The sequence below is a fragment of the Gobius niger genome, assembly GCF_951799975.1.
Source record: "Gobius niger genome assembly, chromosome: 10".
Taxonomy (NCBI): domain Eukaryota; kingdom Metazoa; phylum Chordata; class Actinopteri; order Gobiiformes; family Gobiidae; genus Gobius; species Gobius niger.
Window position 1 is genome coordinate 2,978,448 of NC_136861.1, and position 21,375 is coordinate 2,999,822.

At 49.0% G+C, this 21,375-nt stretch overlaps 1 protein-coding gene across 1 annotated transcript in view; it reads right to left on the reverse strand.

The window, feature by feature from the left end:
* The window catches only part of LOC306969153 (scavenger receptor cysteine-rich type 1 protein M160-like), a gene marked incomplete at both ends in the record, with an annotated part of 136,075 nt that overhangs the window by 96,552 nt on the left and 18,148 nt on the right, over positions 1–21,375 (reverse strand). The window lies entirely within an intron of this gene.

The following is a 21,375-nucleotide window of genomic DNA, read 5'->3' on the forward strand; positions in this document are numbered from 1 at the left end:
TGAACCGAGAGCATTTTCTCCAGTTTGGCTTTACCCCAATCCAAAAGCTTCTGGACAAAAGGTGAGAAAATACCAACAAAACTGAGACGAAAACAAGGAAGGAAATGTGAAAAAAGTGACAAAACATTAACAAAAAAATGACAAATTGGACAAATATTTGACAAAAATCTCTCGGTTCAGGCGGGAGTTAAGAGGTTAATAATAATAATACTGTTTTAAAGTTGGAAACAAATGTTATATTTGAAAAGAAAAGAACAAATGGAGCTAAAGTCTGTGCCTCCGAAACGGAAATAACAGAAAAACTGCAAAAATTGTTTGGTCACGATTATCAAAGACCAAATATTTGATTCCACTGAGTTAGAAGAAGGTCACAAGATGGACGCCTGAACTGTTTTATTAAAGATCTTTGACCCGAGTCTTCTGTTTCAGGAGCCGTGTCTAAGAACGAGAACGCAAGTAAATACCTAACCACTGTGCCACTGACACTAACCACTGTGTCACCGACTCTAACCACTGTGCCACTGACACTAACCACTGTGTCACTGACTCTAACCACTGTGTCACTGACACTAACCACTGTGTCACTGACTCTAACCACTGTGTCACTGACTCTAACCACTGTGCCACCGCCACTAACCACTGTGTCACCGACTCTAACCACTGTGTCACTGACACTAACCACTGTGTCACTGACTCTAACCACTGTGTCACTGACTCTAACCACTGTGCCACTGACTCTAACCACTGTGTCACTGACACTAACCACTGTGCCACTGACTCTAACCACTGTGCCACTGACTCTAACCACTGTGTCACTGACTCTAACCACTGTGCCACTGACTCTAACCACTGTGTCACTGACACTAACCACTGTGTCACTGACTCTAACCACTGTGTCACTGACTCTAACCACTGTGCCACTGACTCTAACCACTGTGTCACCGACTCTAACCACTGTGTCACTGACACTAACCACTGTGCCACTGACTCTAACCACTGTGTCACTGACTCTAACCACTGTGTCACCGACTCTAACCACTGTGTCACTGACTCTAACCACTGTGCCACTGACTCTAACCACTGTGTCACTGACTCTAACCACTGTGCCACTGACTCTAACCACTGTGTCACTGACACTAACCACTGTGCCACTGACTCTAACCACTGTGCCACTGACTCTAACCACTGTGTCACTGACTCTAACCACTGTGCCACTGACTCTAACCACTGTGTCACTGACACTAACCACTGTGTCACTGACTCTAACCACTGTGTCACTGACTCTAACCACTGTGTCACCGACTCTAACCACTGTGTCACTGACACTAACCACTGTGTCACCGACTCTAACAACTGTGTCACTGACACTAACCACTGTGTCACTGACTCTAACCACTGTGTCACTGACTCTAACCACTGTGTCACTGACTCTAACCACTGTGTCACTGACTCTAACCACTGTGTCACTGACTCTAACCACTGTGCCACCGCCACTGACCACTGTGTCACTGACACTAACCACTGTGTCACTGACTCTAACCACTGTGCCACCGCCACTAACCACTGTGTCACTGACACTAACCACTGTGTCACTGACTCTAACCACTGTGTCACTGACACTAACCACTGTGTCACTGACACAAACCACTGTGTCACTAACTCTAACCACTGTGTCCCTGACACAAACCACTGTGTCACTGACTCTAACCACTGTGTCACTGACTCTAACCACTGTGTCACTGACTCTAACCACTGTGTCACTGACTCTAACCACTGTGTCACTGACTCTAACCACTGTGCCACTGACTCTAACCACTGTGTCACTGACACTAACCACTGTGTCACTGACACAAACCACTGTGTCACTGACTCTAACCACTGTGTCACTGACTCTAACCACTGTGTCACTGACTCTAACCACTGTGCCACTGACTCTAACCACTGTGCCACTGACTCTAACCACTGTGTCACTGACTCTAACCACTGTGTCACTGACACTAACCACTGTGCCACTGACTCTAACCACTGTGCCACTGACTCTAACCACTGTGCCACTGACTCTAACCACTGTGTCACTGACACTAACCACTGTGTCACTGACTCTAACCACTGTGTCACTGACTCTAACCACTGTGTCACTGACACTAACCACTGTGCCACTGACTCTAACCACTGTGTCACTGACTCTAACCACTGTGTCGCTGACACTAACCACTGTGTCACTGACTCTAACCACTGTGTCACTGACTCTAACCACTGTGTCACTGACTCTAACCACTGTGTCACTGACTCTAACCACTGTGCCACTGACTCTAACCACTGTGTCACTGACACTAACCACTGTGTCACTGACTCTAACCACTGTGTCACTGACTCTAACCACTGTGTCACTGACTCTAACCACTGTGTCACTGACACTAACCACTGTGCCACTGACTCTAACCACTGTGTCACTGACTCTAACCACTGTGCCACTGACTCTAACCACTGTGTCACTGACTCTAACCACTGTGCCACTGACTCGAACCACTGTGCCACTGACTCTGTTGTTTCAGAGCTGGGGCTGAGGTTGGTCGATGGGAACAGTCGGTGTCAGGGGCGGCTGCAGGTGCAGAGGGCGGCGGTGCAGGTGCAGAGGGCGGGGCCGGGCTGGACTGACGTGAGTGCACCGGACACCTCTCTGTGGTTCGGACACCCCGTGTGTGCGAAGCTGGACTGTGGTTCTGCTTTGAGTCTGGAGAGGAAATACATTCGACATACAGGAGAAGAAGCAGCTCATCTTCATCTTGACGGCTGTGTCGACTCTTCCCTGATCGACTGTGTTTACTTTGACAACTTTCGCGATCGCAGCGTTCTATGGCTGAACTGTTTAGGTGAGTCTGAAATACTCAAATAATTACTCACGCTCGTCTTCAGGCCTGTTCTTCCTCCACAACACGTATTGCTGCCGAACGGCCACGCCCCCTTTTTCAGCCGCCAAAACAAACAAGGATCAGTCACGGTGCAAACATTCTGAGGGCTTAATGTTTAGCCTCATCCTTACCTCTGTTTCACTCGGTAAAATCCTGTTGTTTGACGTCTGTGTCGCTCTCAGTCGTCCAGCTGTACATGTGAACATGTTGGTGACGTTTCCCGGTGTTTGATGAAGGTCTCAGGTGAACACGCCTGGTCTTCCTCTGTCACAGGTAACTCCAGGCTCTTCTGTTTCGTCCTGGTGTTTCTCTCCAGGACGTGTTGGACGTGTGTGTCCGTGTCCTTCAGTCAAGTATTTGAAGTATTTATCCATACTTTATGCTGCCTCTTGTTTCCGCGGTGGAAGTAAACATTGGATTCTCGTTTCCCGGTTCTGCCAAAATTAACCCCGCCCCCTAAACATTCATCCATTCACAGCGAGAGTTCTCGCAGCCCTGCCCAACAAAGTTCTGCTGAACCGAAGTGTCAGCGAGCGCTGCCAAGCAGGAGCTGCAAGAACATAATGACGTCATTTGTTCTTGCAGCTCTGTGTAACACTTACTTTCAGGTGCAAGAGATAATGAACGTAAGTTTGGTTTGTTATGTTAGTTTAGGACCAGAAGTTCTATTGCTCGGCTCTGAAGAGGGACATGGAACAGAGTGCAAACCACAACAGGACACAGAATATGGTGCAGCAAGATGTGAAGGGTGTATTCGATATGTACAATATTTACATTATTTACAAAAAGAAATAATGGGGAAAAATCCCATGGATGATTGTCCGGTTTGATTGACTTGAGTTCAGTTCATATTTAGTATTTAGTCCAGTGTTCATCGAATGAGATTAAGTGTGTGTGTGGGCTGAGCAGGCTACAGCGCCTCCTACCGAACTGTGGTTCTGAAGGGGTTTCGGTCCTGGGCTTTCAGCTCGCCATCAGCTGGGTCCATAATCCATGGAGCACCGTGGATTGGATGGATCAAGGGATTAGATGAACCCACCAATTGGATGGATCACGAATTGACAGACACACCAGTCACTACAACAGCATGTTAAGTTTAAAACCAGCTATTTAAAGAGGTTATCGTACCTGTGTAGCGGCTCAGAGTTGCCTCACCCACACGAACACGGAGAGTGGAGTGTGTGGGGCGGCCATGATAAAAGAGGAAGTTGCGTCAGACGCAGCGCGGGAGGTCTCGCGAAAGCGAACCAAAGTAACGCGATATTACGTTCGTAAACCATATTAAAAGCTGACGTAAAAGAGCGAGAGATGTAGGGAACCGGTACAGCTACTCCGGGTTACATACTCCCCCCTTTAATACATGCACGTCCCGTTGCATCGTTACAGTTTTGGTACGCCAACTATAGGAACATGATTGAGAGCTTCAGTGTACGCATTAGCCAAACTATGAAACAGTGTTTGAACTACGGAAATAAGCGGATTACCCAAACGAGGATACATCAAACGGTCAGGTACCTGACGTTGGCGAGAAGAACGTCTGACCGCCGTTTCGTCCGCAACCGGCCCATAAGATTGGACAGCGGGATCGGCAATTTCAGATCCCATGGATGACACAGATTGGACGACTGTGGGGTCGCCACCATCAAGTTCGAGGGATGGCTCGATCCCTGTTAAGGGTTCATTAGGTACGTTGGTAGGAATTTCTTTTTCCACAAACATCTTCACAGGTTCTGGCAAGTGTGATTCAGGGAGATCAGCAAGTATGTCCTCCGGAATTTCATCCTCCACCTCAGACGTAGAAGAATCAGACGCCATGGAATCATCCTCAGGTAAGTGCTCTCCAGGTGGTGTGACGATTTCAGAGTCTGAGTTACAAGCAGATGTGTTGAGAGCAAAACCTTCTGGCACACTTGGAGCGGATGAGGTTACTGGCCCTTCTGCAATGATGAACTGAGGAAGCGGTGCAGGTCCCCTCACACTCTCAATCGTGAGCTTGGATGGTAGTTGAACTGGACTTTCAAGGACGGTGGAATCAGTGTCCTCCTCCTCCTGGATATCACCCAAGTTGGAATGGGTTTGTGTCCGGCTGCGAGTTTTGGGACGTCTGGCAGGTGTAGTGGGAAGAACCTCAGCAAGGCAAACTGGAAGGAAGCCGCAAGGGAATAATAGATCCCGATGTAACGTGCGGGTTGGACAATCTCGGGATTCAGGTTGCACGGTGTAAACAGGCAAATCCCCAGCACGCTTGATGACCTTGTACACCTCTTGCTCCCACCTATCCTCCAGTTTATGCTTCCCACGCAACCGGACGTTGCGAACAAGAACACGATCTCCGATGTCCAGACTACAGGGAGTTATTTTCTGATCGAACCGGTTCTTGTTCCTAGCAGCTGTCTTGAGCGCACTTTCAGAGGCAAGTCTGTAGCTCTCCTCAAGCCGAGAACGAAGATTCTTCACATATTCAGAACGAGTGGTGGACGGACCTTCACGGACGGGCAACCCAAAGGCTAGGTCAACAGGAAGGTGTGGACAACGTCCAAACAGGAGTTCATATGGCGTGAACCCTGTGACCTCATTCTTTGTACAGTTGTACGCATGTACCAATGGCTTAACATGCTCTCGCCATTTCAACTTCTGCTTGTTTTCTAGAGTCCCGAGCATGTTGAGGAGTGTGCGGTTGAACCGCTCGACCGGATTTCCCCGTGGATGGTACGGAGTGGTTCGGCTCTTTTTGATCCCTGCAACTTCACAAAGTTCTCTGATAAGCGAGGACTCGAAATCCCGGCCTTGATCCGAGTGAATACGTTCTGGGATTCCATAGTTTACCATGAAGTCATTCCAAAGGCACTTTGCCACAGTCTTGGCCTTTTGGTTGGCGGTAGGAAGGGCAACTGCAAATTTCGTGAAATGATCTGTCAAGACCAAAATGTCCTTAGTGTTACTGGTATCTGGTTCAAGCGTGAGAAAATCTATGCACAAGAGTTCGAGTGGACGACTGGTTCTGATGTTAACTAGGGGAGCAGCCTTCTCTGTCAGTGCCTTGAGCCTCACACATCTGCCACAGGTTTTGACAGTGTGTTCCACGTCGGCTGCCATCCTGGGCCAAAAGAAGCGCTGGCGAACCAGGTCGAGAGTTCTCTCAATGCCCATGTGTCCCATATCCTGGTGAAGGCTCTTGAGAACGGTGGCACACAACCCTGGGGGCAGGACTAACTGCAAAACAAGCTTGTCCTCCTCCTGTCTCCTTCGATAAAGAACTCCATCCTCCAGCTCCAGCCTATTCCACTCCCTCAACAAGAAGGGGAGCTCCGGCAATTCATCCCGAGCTGTTGGAGGTACCTTCTCCCCGGTCTCGAGCTGGTAAATCACCTCACGAATGTGAGGTGACAAGGATGACATGACGGGCAAGCCTGGAACCTCTTCATTGGCATAGCTTTCTGGAATTGCATTGACTGACGCAGACAACGACTCGATGAGGGTGACAGCAGCTTGACAGGAATCCACGGGACGATACGTTCGAACGAGACAGCTCCGGCAGATGGCTTCCACAATGTCCTGAGAGATGTCTTCAGCCACACCAGGGTCACAGAGCCGCTTGATCAGATAATGAACAAGCTCCAACTCCTTGCAGACCTGGTCCTCATCAACATCTCCATGGGAACGTCTCGACAGCGCATCCGCGTCCAAATTCTGTCAACCTGCACGGTATTGTATCCGGAAAGAATAGGTCGACAAGGGCTGTTTTGGGTCGAGGTACTTCTCTCCAGGGGTTTTCACCTTGACAGAACGGTGAAGTGGAGCATAACCACGAGTTAGCTCGTTCAGTGGTCGAACAATGGCAGCATAGTCTTTGATAAATCTTCTGTAGTATCCCGAAAACCCAAGAAAAGAGCGCAACTCCTTGAAGTTACGGGGGACTGGCCAGGATTTGAGAACTTCTATCTTTTCTGGATTGGTTTCGACACCATTTTCAGATACTACATGTCCCAAATATTTGACTGAAGACTGGAAAAACTTGCACTTTGCTGGTGAGAGTTTCAGTCCGAAGTCTTTCAGGCGACTCAACACACGGAGCAGTCGATCTTCATGCTCTTCAAGCGTCGCGGAGAAGATTATGATGTCATCCAAAAAGACGAGCACTTCCTTAAGATTTAGGTCCCCCATGCACCGCTCCATTAATCGCTGAAACGTGCTCGGCGCGTTGGTGACCCCCTGAGGCATCCTGTTCCATTCCCAAAATCCAAGAGGGGTGACAAAAGCAGTTTTACCTTTATCCTCTTCTGACATCTCAATCTGGTTATATCCCGATTTTAGGTCCAGGACCGAGAACCATTTTGATCCCGTCAGGGCGGAAAAGGATTCCTCAAGGTTGGGAAGTGGGTACACGTCTTTAACAGTTTGTAAATTGAGTTTCCTGTAATCGATGCACAGCCTTATTTCCCCATTGCGCTTGCGGACCACCACAATTGGAGACGAGAATGATGACTCCGACTCCCGTATCACTCCAGCCTCAAGCAGGTCCCGCAGATGTCTCCTGACGGCCTCAAGATCTTGGGGGTGGATCGGTCGCGCCCGGTGTTTGAAAGGGGTTTCATCGTGGAGTTTGATGTTGTGTTTCACACGATCTGTGCAGCCAAAATCCAAGTCATGGTGAGAAAACACTTCCGACATGCCATTCAACTTCGACGTAATGCGCTCCTTCCATTCGGGTGGAAAGGATGAGTCACCGAAGTTAAAGTCAATGATGGCATCCTTGGCTGCATCTGAGGTGGCTACTTGCTGTGACAGGATGGTTGGAGATGCTCCTATGTCAGCAATGATAGTAAGTGGTGGTAGGCACACATCTTGCTCTGACTCATTCCTTACGATGACAGGGACTTTGTAGGGTGCGTGGTGCGGCAGTGTTATTAGCTCACTCTGGACAAACAGGCCTCCCGGTAGCGGCGAGACAGGATGCTCAATGAGGGCCCAAAGGTCCGTAGAATGGCTGTTGAATCTGGCAGAGCCCTCCAGGACCACAGTCTGGCCGGCTGGGATGTTGACTGGGTTCTGACCCAGCAGGTGCACCGATCCAGCACTGTCCACTTGGCTCTGCTGGTGTCGTAGCTGGAGGAGTTTCAACACAGCACGATACCCCTGGGCACTCGGCTGAAATGTGGACTGTCCGTTGCTGTAGTGCTGATCGTACAGAGGCTCAAGGGTGTTCATCCCAATGAGCACAGGTGACGGGCACTCTGGATGGGCATCTGGAACCACCAGGGCCAGGGTTGGCACACTAAAAGCTGCACCCAGGAAGTCTTCAGGGAACGTGATGGTAAGTTCCACATATCCCAAGTACGGTACCGACTGGCCAGCTGCACCCTCTACCTGAAGTAAGTTGTTTAGTGGCTTCACCGGTTGGTCACTTAAATTCCTATTGTAAAAAGAAACAGGAATCGTAGTCACCTGTGAGCCGGTATCCAAGAGGCAGTTATATGTATGTCCCACTATTTCTACAACCGCCGTGTATTTTGATCCAATCAAACCTTTAGGTAGCCCAGCTATTCTCTGCAAATTCAGTTGAGATACCTCCGCACACCCCACAGTTTTCAATGTCTTTTTGGGACAGGTTTGGCCCCGCTTGGTCCCTGTTTGTCCCACAACAGGAACCTTGCTTAGTTTAACTGGTTGTAACTGGGTGTAAACTGCTGTTTTTGAGCAAACTGTTTTTTCTTCCGGGCCACCAAAGCTGAGTTTGGTTCATTCTGGCACTGCGGTCGAATATGGCCATCTTCACCACACCTGAAACAGTACCCAGGCCGTCTCTGAGGTGGTGCAGACTGCTGGGACTGCCCCGGTGCGGCGTTACTTTGCGTTGACCGCTTATTGTCATGAGTCTTGGGATGGGAGGCGGTCTGAGTGTGGCTGCACATCTGAGAGTTGGTCTGCTAGCTGCTTTGTTATGCTGGTTAATGCAGCGACGTTTCCTCCATCTTCACTGTCGACACTGGCAAACTGCATGTGGGTGGTTGCTTTCTGCTTCACTCCGAGGTGTTGCCGCATCCGGAGGGTCTTGGCTGCTTCGCGATCCTCCTCAGTGCGCAGAAGTAGAAGCAGTTCAGCAAATGTAGGTGGTTTCAACTTCCTCTGCTTCAGCTGTAATTCCACAATAAGGGAGTTGTCCCAGCACCCACGGCAGAATTGGTTTATTAGGTGCCTGTTGACATCAGCGTCCAAGCCCCCCCCCTCTTTACAGCAGCGTTGAGCGCCACCTGGAGCCGCTGTAAATAGGACGACGGCTTCTCCCCAGCATCCTGAAAGGTGTCCATAAATTTTGCAAACAGTTCATCACCATCTTGAACGGTGTCGTACGCAGAGTCCAAAGTCTCCACATAAACTGTTGGCAAAGTGTCTGAGGCCAGATGTTCTACTACATCAGCTGCTGGAGGCAAAAGACTGTCCATGATTTTTCTGGAGCGTTGGAGGTCTGAGATTGCGGGATCCCCCATCAGCAGACTGACTCCTGACCGCCAGGTCTCATAATCCGCTTCATGTGCGGGTCTTGGGAGACGCCCGGAAAACACTCGGAGTCTCTGCTGGTGGGAGGAACTCTCTTCACTCTTTACAATATGTTCCACCACGTAGCGCTGAATCCCCGGGGGGTTCACATCCAGGCTGGCTGTTGGATGGCCCAAGCTGGGGCGATGCGTGGCTCCCCTTTCCGGCTCCCCTCCCTGTCGACCAGCATCTGGGTTTAAGAGGGGGACAGTATCAGTGGTTGGTTGTGTCCTCACCTCTGGCTCTGAGAGTGGTGCTTTAACCTCGGAGTAGCGCTTTCCCAACACAGCAGGGTCAAGCTTGGTGATGGACTGTCCAATTTGAGTCATCGTGGCCTTCAGCATCTCAGCAAAATCGACGCCTGATGCTTTGGAAAGGTTTTTCAGCTCTGATAAATAGTTTTTAGTTTTATTCTTTGTGACATAATCAGCATACACAATCGACAGGTCAGAAACGTGGTAGGTTTCAGTTCCATCACTAGATTTGAACGTGTACGGTAAAGACGGACGCAAATCTGCTATAGCCGCATCAGTGCTAAATTCAATAATAAACGTCCCCTCAAATTCGGACTCTGAACCGGTTATTATTTCTGTTCTATTAATCTTTCCATACCGTTTACAAAAATCAATAACTTCTTCACTATCTGTTTCTGGATCTGATATGCCGTCAACAAGTACAGAGTTTGATATTTTAATGTCGAGGCTTTGAAATACATCCATTTTGTTCAAATACAACACCAATATACTGCAAATGTGAATTCAAACTAAGCCCAAATCCCTCCTGGCTAGCTCGCCACTTTTGTAACACTCCCTTTAAGGTGCAAGAGATAATGAACGTAAGTTTGGTTTGTTATGTTAGGCTAGGACCAGAAGTTCTATTGCTCGGCTCTGAAGAGGGACATGGAACAGAGTGTAAACCACAACAGGACACAGAATATGGTGCAGCAAGATGTGAAGGGTGTATTCGATATGTACACTATTTACAGTATTTACAAAAAGAAATAATGGGGAAAAATCCCATGGATGATTGTCCAGTTTGATTGACTTGAGTTCAGTTCATATTTAGTATTTAGTTCAGTGTTCAGAGTTCATCGAATGTGATTAAGTGTGTGTGTGGGCTGAGCAGCTACAGCGCCTCCTACCGAACAGTGGTTCTGAAGGGGTTTCGGTCCTGGGCTTTCAGCTCGCCATCAGCTGGGTCCATAGGCGGTGTGGTGCACCGTGGATTGGATGGATCAAGGGATTAGATGAACCCACCAATTGGATGGATCATGAATCTAGTGGAGAGGAACCTGGCCTGCATAGACAGGACCAACTTTCAGTTATGTTGATTAAACATTAATCCTCAAACAAAACAGGTCTAGTACATGTACAAATTCCGAAAACAAATCAATAATCATTAGAGTACTCATATATCATTAGGTTCAATTAATACTGCACCATGAATAATAATGCAACTTGTGCACAATAAGATAAATATTCAAAGGCCAATCAGTTTAAATGTTAGTGGCTATAAGCCAAGAACTGGTTTCCTTCATAATTCATTCTGCTAATGTAACTCATGGACAACATCCTACAATTATTGCCAGTGAGGCATTAAATAAACATATCAATACGACAAACACCATAGGACAAAAAGGATCAGAGGACAGAGGTTTTTAGCGCCCGCACCAACAACAATGTCCGGAGCCCCATTCAAAACAAGGGCTGGCGGCTAATAGCTAACACTAGCATGCTAATACAAACAAATGAATGAATGCTCACCAGTCTCCTCTTAAATGGATCAAATGACGGGCACCAGCGTCGTGTCCCGCTAAAGGTAGGGGCGCCTACAAGTCGACAGGTATACCAGTCACTACAACAGCATTTTAAGTTTAAAACCAGCTATTTAAAGAGGTTATCGTGTACCTATGTAGCCGCTCGGAGTTGCCTCACCCACACGAACACGGAGAATGGAGTGTGTGGGGCGGCCATGATAAAAGAGGAAGTTGCGTCAGACGCAGCGCGGGAGGTCTCGCGAAAGCGGACCAAAGTAACGCGATATTACGTTCGTAAACCATATTAAAAGCTGACGTAAAAGAGCGAGAGATGTAGGGAACCGGTACAGCTACTCCGGGTTACATCTGCATGCAAGAACAAAGTTCTCTCGTCTTGTAGAGAATCAACTCGTATCAACAGGTTTGAGCTTAGACGAGTTGATCCGTACCTGTCGGGTCTTTGTGTCCGTGGAAGAGCCCGGTCACTTCGAGCTTCACCTTGTTTGGAGCTATAGGAAAATACTGGGAGAGGCTAAATGCTAACAACATCTTTGGTCGTTTTGCACAAAGACCAGACAGAGAGACAAGAACACATCTCAGTTTGGAAAAACCGTGGCCTGTTCCTTTAAAGAAACGAAAGTCATAGTTTTTATTGAGTTTGCCTTTGTTGTTTCCGTGGCGACGCTCTGACCCACATCAGAGACTCTGAAACTGTAGGAAACATGAGTGACTTTTGTCCATAAAGGAGAGACTTCCTGCAGAGCGGCTCACACTGTGACCTCATCTTCATACACAGACTCGGCGCGGCTGGTCGGGGGGTGGAGCCTGTGTTCAGGATCTCTGCAGATCCAGGACCAGTCCTTGGGCCAGTCCTGGGCCGGGGTCTGTGAGGGGGCCTTGGACCGTCGCGGGGCAGAGGTGCTGTGCAGGGAGCTGGGCTGTGGGGCACCTCTCCTCCAGGGGGCGCTCTCTCCTCTGGGGCAGACGTTCCACTGTGGGGGCCACGAGTCTAAGCTGATGGACTGTAACCGGACCAGGACCGGCCCAGAGACCTGCCCCACTCTCAACCTCACCTGTGCAGGTAAAGGGCGGGGCCAGAGGCGGGGTCTATAAGGAGGCGGGGCTCACCTGTGTTTGTGTCCAGAGCCGGTGAGGCTGGTGGGAGGGGCCAGTCGCTGTAACGGGACAGTGGAGGCGGAGATCAGAGGAGAGTGGAGACCTGTGGTGTCCGTTAGCGCTGGCCCCTGGGACCTGGAGGCGGCGGCCGTGTGTCGGGACCTGGACTGTGGCTCTGCTGTTTCTGTAGAACAGAGAGACGGGCCTGAGAGGCGTAACGTGTGGATCATCAGCTCTTACTGTGTGAAGATGAAGCTTCCTGTGAGAAACTGTCTCCACGGTGGAGGAGCATTTCGTTCCAGTCACCTGCAGGTCATGTGTTCAGGTACTGCACATTTAAATCTGCATATCTTCTTCTCCAGAGCTGCTCAGTGTCCGTTCATTGAATGTGGTGCTGCCCCCTAGAGGAGGACACAGAGCGTGCAGAACTTACACAGATAATCCTCTGCTCCCATTGGCCGAGGCGAGGAGTACTCAGTTACTTTTACTCAAGTACTTTTATTCAACTGTTTCCACTAACTGCACATAGAGTATCACACAGTACTTTTACTTCTACAGTAGTTTATTTTGAAGTACCAGTACACATAAAAAAATGACTTCATGTTAATATTTGTGTATCTAACTTTACTTCCCTTTTGGCTAAAGTTCATGGTTTATTCTTTAGAAACAAAGGAATACATTTTATTGTTTGTTTTGTCTCATTAACATGAAAGTGAAACATAAATCAGACTTTACTCCAACAGTTACTCAAGTATTTACACAAGTACTCGCTTCCTTTTGAAAGGAAGGTGGTCGAGAGCTGCTACAAATCAGGAGCTCTTTCAGGATGAAAAACAAAACTAGGAGTAGGAATAAAGTGGCCTCATGTGGAGGGCGTGGCAAAAGATCTAAACTCCGCCCCCCTGAAGACCTGTGTCAGCTCCGCCCCCTGAGGACCTGTGTCAGCTCCGCCCCCCTGAGGACCTGTGTCAGCTCCGCCCCCTGTGTCAGCTCCGCCCCCTGAGGACCTGTGTCAGCTCCGCCCCCTGAGGACCTGTGTCAGCTCCGCCCCCCTGAGGACCTGTGTCAGCTCCGCCCCCTGAGGACCTGTGTCAGCTCCGCCCCCGTGAGGACCTGTGTCAGCTCCGCCCCCCTGAGGACCTGTGTCAGCTCCGCCCCCTGAGGACCTGTGTCAGCTCCGCCCCCTGAGGACCTGTGTCAGCTCCGCCCCCTGAGGACCTGTGTCACTTTGTTTCTGCTTTAGAGAGAGTTCAGAGGTCACGCTCAGAGACTAGCCTGGCTAACACCAGACTAAAATCACAAGTGATATTTAGTCTGGTGACACCAGTTCATTTTCTCGTAGGAGAGGTGTGGTTTACGATCGTCCATACTCGTTTATTGGGCGATACGAAAAAAAAAAAAAAGTCTCTCATGCGTCTGCACGAGGCCACAGCCAATCGTATCATCGTATGAGATGACGTATGACGTTCCCGCTGTAAACTTTTGAGCTAAATTATTTAGAACAAGGTCTAAAGGTGGATCGAACAATAGCATCGTGTCTGCTGCTGTCATGTTGGATCCGTAAATAAACTTTTTTTTATTATCCGTAAATAAACTACAAGCTTCCGTATATCGAACAGCGCGTCATCGTCTTGCCGTCCCTCCTCGCTCTGTGATTGGTTCCCAAATACACCGGAAAATTTGGGCCATGGTCCCCAGGCTGTTGTGCGGTTCCAACAGCAGCACGGCGTTAGCCAGGTTGCTCAGAGACAGAGTCACTAACGCTCTTCAAACTGTGCTGTGAAATGTCTAAGTATTTGGTGTGGTGTGGTTTCAGGCCTCCAGGGGGCGTGAGAGGACACAGAGAGCCCGCCCTGATGTGATGGACAGACTTCTCCTGCTCGCATCATCACAGCAGATCACGATCATGAGGCTTTTCATTATTTCACTACAGGATCAAAGCTGAGGTTTGAGCAGCATCAACATTGTGACGTTTGTTTGATTCATGTGGATCAGAAACGTCAGAGATGTTCACCAAAAAGTAATAAAAATATCAGTTGCCATAGTTACCGCCTCTGTTCTTTTGAATGTTGTGACATCATCACCGACCGTTTTTACTGGGCATCAACTACACTACACGCCTCCAAACATCCATATATGGACATGGCAAGAGCCCACAGGCTTCAGTTACTAAAGTAACTGTTTCAGTGTTTTACTTTTTGTAACAATCAGACTAAAGTCTCACACTTATTGCACTTTACTAGCCTGTGTGACCGAGTCTGTCAGAGCGTCACTGTCGTCCTTACCTCAGGGGGAGGAGTTCAAGTATCTCAGGTCTTGTTCTCAGTGAGGGACGGATGGAGCGTGAGATCGACAGACGGATCGGTGCGGCGTCAGCAGTGATGCGGTCGCTGTATCAGTCTGTCGTGGTGAAGAGGGAGGAGGTGTGGCCTCGGGGTCAGAACAGCTGGAGGAGGTGTGGCCTCGGGGTCAGAACAGCTGGAGGAGGTGTGGCCTCGGGTCACAACAGCTGGAGGAGGTGTGTGTGGATCGGGAAGTTTGGGCATCTCTGCTGAGACGCTGCCCCCGCGACCCGGCCCCGGATAAAGCGGAAGGAAATGGATGGATGGAAATACGGCGGCGCGAGGAGGAGGAGGAGGAGGAGACGGCGGCGCGAGGAGGAGGAGGAGGAGGAGACGGCGGCGCGAGGAGGAGGAGACGGCGCCGCGAGGAGGAGGAGGAGGAGGAGACGGCGGCACGGTCTGGAAAGAGACTCCAAAGTGGATACAGCACAGATAAACTGAATGAACTGACACGTTTAACACATGGTCTGTTCTGTTACACAAAGCGAGTCCTGGCCCCAGAGGGGAATCTATTGTACATGTTTTTAGTGGTAGGGGAAACCTACACAGACACGGGGAGAACATGCAAACTCCACACTGAAAGGCCCCGTCCAGGTGGGAATCGAACCCGGGACCTTCCAGCTGTGAGGCGTGAGCGCTAACCACTGCGCCACCGATGATGTTCGCAAATTCATTTCACACTTTATTTCAATGTTTTGTCAAACTCCTCCCACCCCTTCGTCTGAAGTGTGTATCAGAGAGACCCTCCCTCCCCCCTCCCTCACCCTCAACCTCTCCCTCAACCTCACTTCCTCTTCCCCTGGGGGAGGACGGTTCTCGTTCACTAACTGCACAGATCTAAGAGGTTGAGGAGTTAGTTCCTGGTGTTAGAGCTTAGAGGCGATAATGGCAGACACCAAGAACAAGGGGTCAGAGGTCGAACGCAGGTCGACTGTGCCCTGTTATACAGCGCCCCCAGCTGACGGGCGGAGTAAAACCACAGACGGCTCCTGCTTTTACAGCTTCAATGTGCAGATCGATGACAGATCAACTTTAACACAGTTTGACAAAGCCCTGTTGACTCAGCGAGCGTTTGGGTTCAAGTTCCTGATTTCTAACCCTGAGCCTCCACTTCAGCTCAACACAAACACAAACAGCACAGACGAGCTTCAGGACGTGTGGAACAGGAAGCTCAGCCTTTGAAGCATGTCTCTCCTCGTCCTCATCATGGCCTGGTCCCTCTGCAGCCGCGGTCAGTGCTTTAGTAACAGACACACACAGACACATCCTGCCATAACTCACTCTGATGTGATAAATGTATCTGGAAATCATCATTTCATTTAAAGACTCACAAAGTGTTCCGGTCTTTGTTCATCATTTAGAATCAGTAATGACCTTCCTGAATATGGTTAGAGGCGATAAAACAACATCCAAACCCTTTCCTTAAGATGAAGCAAGTGTTTAGCAAAGCTTTACAAACTTAAACAACAGAATCAAATACAGTTATTTTAATGCAGGTCATGAATTCTAAATAAAAACAAACCAACCAGTGAAGGCAACAGAAAAGTGCTGGTCAGCCTTGGACCTGGACACCAACCAGAGAGGAGCAGCTCGTGGGGAACACGCTATAAAACCTCTACATTTCTACATGTATTCAAAAAAAAGTTTAAAATGATTTAACTAAAATCGGTCAAGCATCCCACATGCATACAAATGATACATAAACGTAAAAATATAACTTTATTTTTTGTGCGTCAGCGTCCGCCATGACAAGATGCTTCCGAATTATTCTTTCAGTTAGGAAGGAGTTAGGAAAAGGAGCCTCGATGCTAACTATCATAGCCACTTTAGCATAGGGACCTCTGATGCTAACTATCATAGCCACTTTAGCATAGGGACGTCTGATGCTAACTATCATAGCCACTTTAGCATAGGGACCTCTGATGCTAACTATTATAGCCACTTTAGCATAGGGACCTCTGGTGCTAACTATCATAGCCACTTTAGCATAGGGACCTCTGATGCTAACTATCATATCCACTTTAGCATAGGGACCTCTGGTGCTAACTATCATAGCCACTTTAGCATAGGGACCTCTGATGCTAACTATCATAGCCACTTTAGCATAGGGACCTCTGGTGCTAACTATCATAGCCACTTTAGCATAGGGACCTCTGATGCTAACTATCATATCCACTTTAGCATAGGGACCTCTGGTGCTAACTATCATTGCCACTTTAGCATAGGGACCTCTGATGCTAACTATCATAGCCATTTTAGCATAGGGACCTCTGGTGCTAATTAGCATAGCCACTTTAGCATAGTGACCTCTGATGCTAACTATCATAGCCACTTTAGCATAGGGACCTCTGATGCTAACTATCATAGCCACTTTAGCATAGTGACCTCTGATGCTAGCTATCATAGCCACTTTAGCATAGGGACCTCTGATGCTAACTATCATAGCCACTTTAGCATAGTGACCTCTGATGCTAACTATCATAGCCACTTTAACATAGGGACCTCTGATGCTAACTCTCATAGCCACTTTAGCATAGTGACCTCTGATGCTAACTATCATAGCCACTTTAGCATAGGGACCTCTGATGCTAACTATCATAGCCACTTTAGCATAGGGACCTCTGATGCTAACTAGCATAGGGACCTCTGATGCTAACTATCTGATGCTAACTATATGCTAATTAGCATAGGGACCTCTGATGCTAGCTATCATAGCCACTTTAGCGTAGGGACCTCTGATGCTAACTATCATAGCCACTTTAGCATAGTGACCTCTGATGCTAACTATCATAGCCACTTTAACATAGGGACCTCTGATGCTAACTCTCATAGCCACTTTAGCATAGTGACCTCTGATGCTAACTATCATAGCCACTTTAGCATAGGGACCTCTGATGCTAACTATCATAGCCACTTTAGCATAGGGACCTCTGATGCTAACTATCATAGCCACTTAAGCATAGGGACCGCTGATGCTAACTATCATAGCCACTTTAGCATAGGGACCTCTAATGCTAACTATCATAGCCACTTTAGCATAGGGACCTCTGATGCTAACTATCATAGCCACTTTAGCATAGGGACCTCTAATGCTAGCTATCATAGCCACTTTAGCGTAGGGACCTCTGATGCTAACTATCATAGCCACTTTAGCATAGGGACCTCTGATGCTAACTATCATAGCCACTTAAGCATAGGGACCTCTGATGCTAACTATCATAGCCACTTAAGCATAGGGACCTCTGATGCTAACTATCATAGCCACTTTAGCATAGGAACCTCTGATGCTAACTATCATAGCCACTTTAGCATAGGGACCTCTGATGCTAACTATCATAGCCACTTTAGCATAGGGACCTCTGATGCTAACTATCATAGCCACTTAAGCATAGGGACCGCTGATGCTAACTATCATAGCCACTTTAGCATAGGGACCTCTGATGCTAACTATCATAGCCACTTTAGCATAGGGACCTCTGATGCTAACTATTCGAACTAGTTCGAAATTCGGATTTGGAACTACTCCTGGTATTATTACGCCTTACAATATAGTTCCCCCTTTTATCCGCTTAGAAAATCCACATTGTTTAATTTTGTGTAATTATACTTTGTAGTGGAACACTTCACGTAACCATATTTAAATAGGGAAAACGTGGAAGAGCTTGGTAGCTTCTATCTTGACCTGTTTTGGAGCTATAGAGGAGAGAGGGAGAGGCTAAATGCTAACGCCGTCTGCGCTGTGTTTACGTGACTGAAGATCAGACAGGTCCTAAAGAACTCGTCACAGCTCAGGTAAGAACATATCTCAGTATGTTAAAACGCTGGACTGTTACTTTAACCTCAGCTTCACCGGAGCAGCTGAGGAACAGGAGTTCTGTGTGGATGAAGGGTCGTCTGCTGAGCTGTTTTTTAGTTTAGTTTATTTCAGTATCATCACACAGACACGATTGACAAAACATGAAAACACTGAAACAAAGAGTGAAAAGGGTTTTGGCTGAAGTGAAACACTGATCTAAAGCCAAACCCTTAATAGTAACTTAGAGTAAACAGCAGTTTGACCATCTGCAAGATCAGGACAAAATTTCTATGTTTACATACATAAGTCACACATCAAAAACTGTAATGATGAACATTTTTATTTCTTTTTTGGTGAATCAAACATGGCTATGATGCTGATGTTTCTCGACACGTTTCCTTTGATCGTGTAGTAATAAAAATAAAAAAGGAAAATGATGATGATGTGCTGTGATAGATCTGGTCTCCTAGCGCTCCGGGTTCTCTCGCGCCCCCTGGTGGCCTGAAACGACACCACGCAAAAAAATTAGGGTTCAGTTTTAACCTCTGACCTCCGCCTGCCATACACACTAACAGGAAAGTCTGGCTGGCCAGGTGAATGACACACGGCCACCAGGGGGAGCTGTGTGATTTCTGACAGATGGAAGGGATCGATGAACTTTAACCTTTACCCACACACATGAAATATCTCCCGAGTGAACTGTCCGAGAGTGAGAGCGGCTCTGACTCTGGGGAGGAACATCTCATTGTTATGTTGCGTTACACTGACACTGAGCAGCTAAATGTGCAGTACCTGAACAAACCACCAGGAGGAGGCTGGAGCCCACACCGTCCCCGTAGTACAGACAGTCTCTCAGAGCAAAGTTCTTCACACAGTCGGTGGTGACGCCCCAAACTTTCCTCCAGTCAGACCCGCCTCTCATCTCTGTGGAAACAGCAGAGCCACAGTCCAGGTCCCGACACACGCCGCCCCCCGCCCCCATGTCCCAGGGGTCAGAGGGGTAAGTCATCACTGGTCTCCACTCTCCTCTGAGCTCCGCCTCCACCGTCCCCTCACAGCGACTGGCCCCTCCCACCAGCCTCAGCGGCTCTGGACACAAACACAGGTGAGCCCCGCCTTCTTACAGGCCCCGCCCCGGACCCCGCCCCTTTACCTGCACAGGTGAGGTTGAGAGTGGGGCAGGTCTCTGGGCCGGTCCTGGTCCGGTTACAGTCCATCAGCTTAGACTCGTGGCCCTCACAGTGGAACGTCTGCCCCAGAGGAGAGAGCGCCCCCTGGAGGAGAGGAGCCCCACAGCCCAGCTCCCTGCACAGCACCTCTGCCCCGTGACGGTCCAAGGCCCCCTCACAGACCCCGGCCCAGGACTGGCCCAAGGACTGGTCCGGGATCTGCAAAGATCCTGAACACAGGCTCCGCCCCCCGACCAGCCGCACCGAGTCTGTGTATGAAGATGAGGTCACAGTGTGAGCCGCTCTGCAGGAAGTCTCTCCTTTATAGACAAAAGTCACTCATGTTTCCTACAGTTTCAGAGTCTCTGATGTGGGTCAGAGCGTCGCCACGGAAACAACAAAGGCAAACAGAATAAAAACTATGACTTTAGTTTCTTTAACTTCAGAACTATTTGAAAACTCTTTACTTTGACATTTTAACTGGATTCAAAGAGTCTCTGTCACACTGTTCCTATAGCGACGATATCGAGGTCATTTTAACCTCAGTGTGACCTCTGTGTGACCTCACAGTGAAGTGGTTAAAGTCTGAAACAATCTTTTTTGCTGAAAGTTCTACTCACTTGTACTTTTGAAAGCAGATACTTTTATACTTTTTCTTCAGTAAAGTCTTTGCTCTTGTGTCTGTACTTTTATTGAAAATGTTTCAGTCCTCCTTCCTGGTCGCCATGGTTACTGCCCTTTTGGTGATGTCACTGAAAACTCCATCCATTTTTTTTTCTTCCGCTTTATCCGGGGCCGGGTCGCGGGGGCGGCAGTCTGACTTCCCGATCCACACACACCTCCTGCAGCTGTTCTGACCCCGAGGCCACACCTCCTGCAGCTGTTCTGACCCCGAGGCCACACCAGGCCAGCTCGGAGACATAGTCCCACCACCGTGTCCTGGGTCTTCCACGAGGCCTTGTCCCACTAGGACATGCCTGGAACACCTCCCGTGGGAGGCGACCAGGAGGCATCCGGAACAGATGCCCGAGCCACCTCAGCTGCTCCATTCGACGTGAAGGAACAGCGACTCTACTCCGAGCTCCTCCCGGGTAACTGAGCTCCTCACCCCCAGACACCCTGCGAAGGAAACTCATTTCGGCCGCTTGTATCCGCGATCTTGTCCTTTCGGTCATTACCCAAATCTCATGACCATAGGTGAGGGCGGGAACGTAGATCGATCGGTAAATCGAGAGCTTTGCCCCGACTCAGCTCCCTCTTCACCACGACAGACCGATACAGCGACCGCATCACTGCTGACGCCGCACCGATCCGTCTGTCGATCTCACGCTCCATCCGTCCCTCACTGAGAACAAGACCCCGAGATACTTGAACTCCTCCACTTGAGGTAAGGACTCCCCACCGACCTGCAGAGGGGAAGGAGAACCATGGCCTCAGATTTGGAGGTGCTGATCCTCATCCCGACCGCTACACACTCGGCTGCAAACCGCCCCAGAGCAGCTGAAGGTCCATCAGAACAACATCATCTGCAAACAGCAGAGATGAGACTCTGAGGCTCCCAAACCGGACCCCCTCCGGCCCCTGGCTGCGCCTAGAAACTCTGTCCATAAAGTAATGAACAGAACCGGTGACAAAGAGCAGCCCTGTGGAGACCAACACGCACCGGGAACAGGTCTGACTTACTGCCGGCAATGAACCAAGCTCCTGCTGCTCATACAGGGAACGGACAGCCCTTAACAGAGGGCCC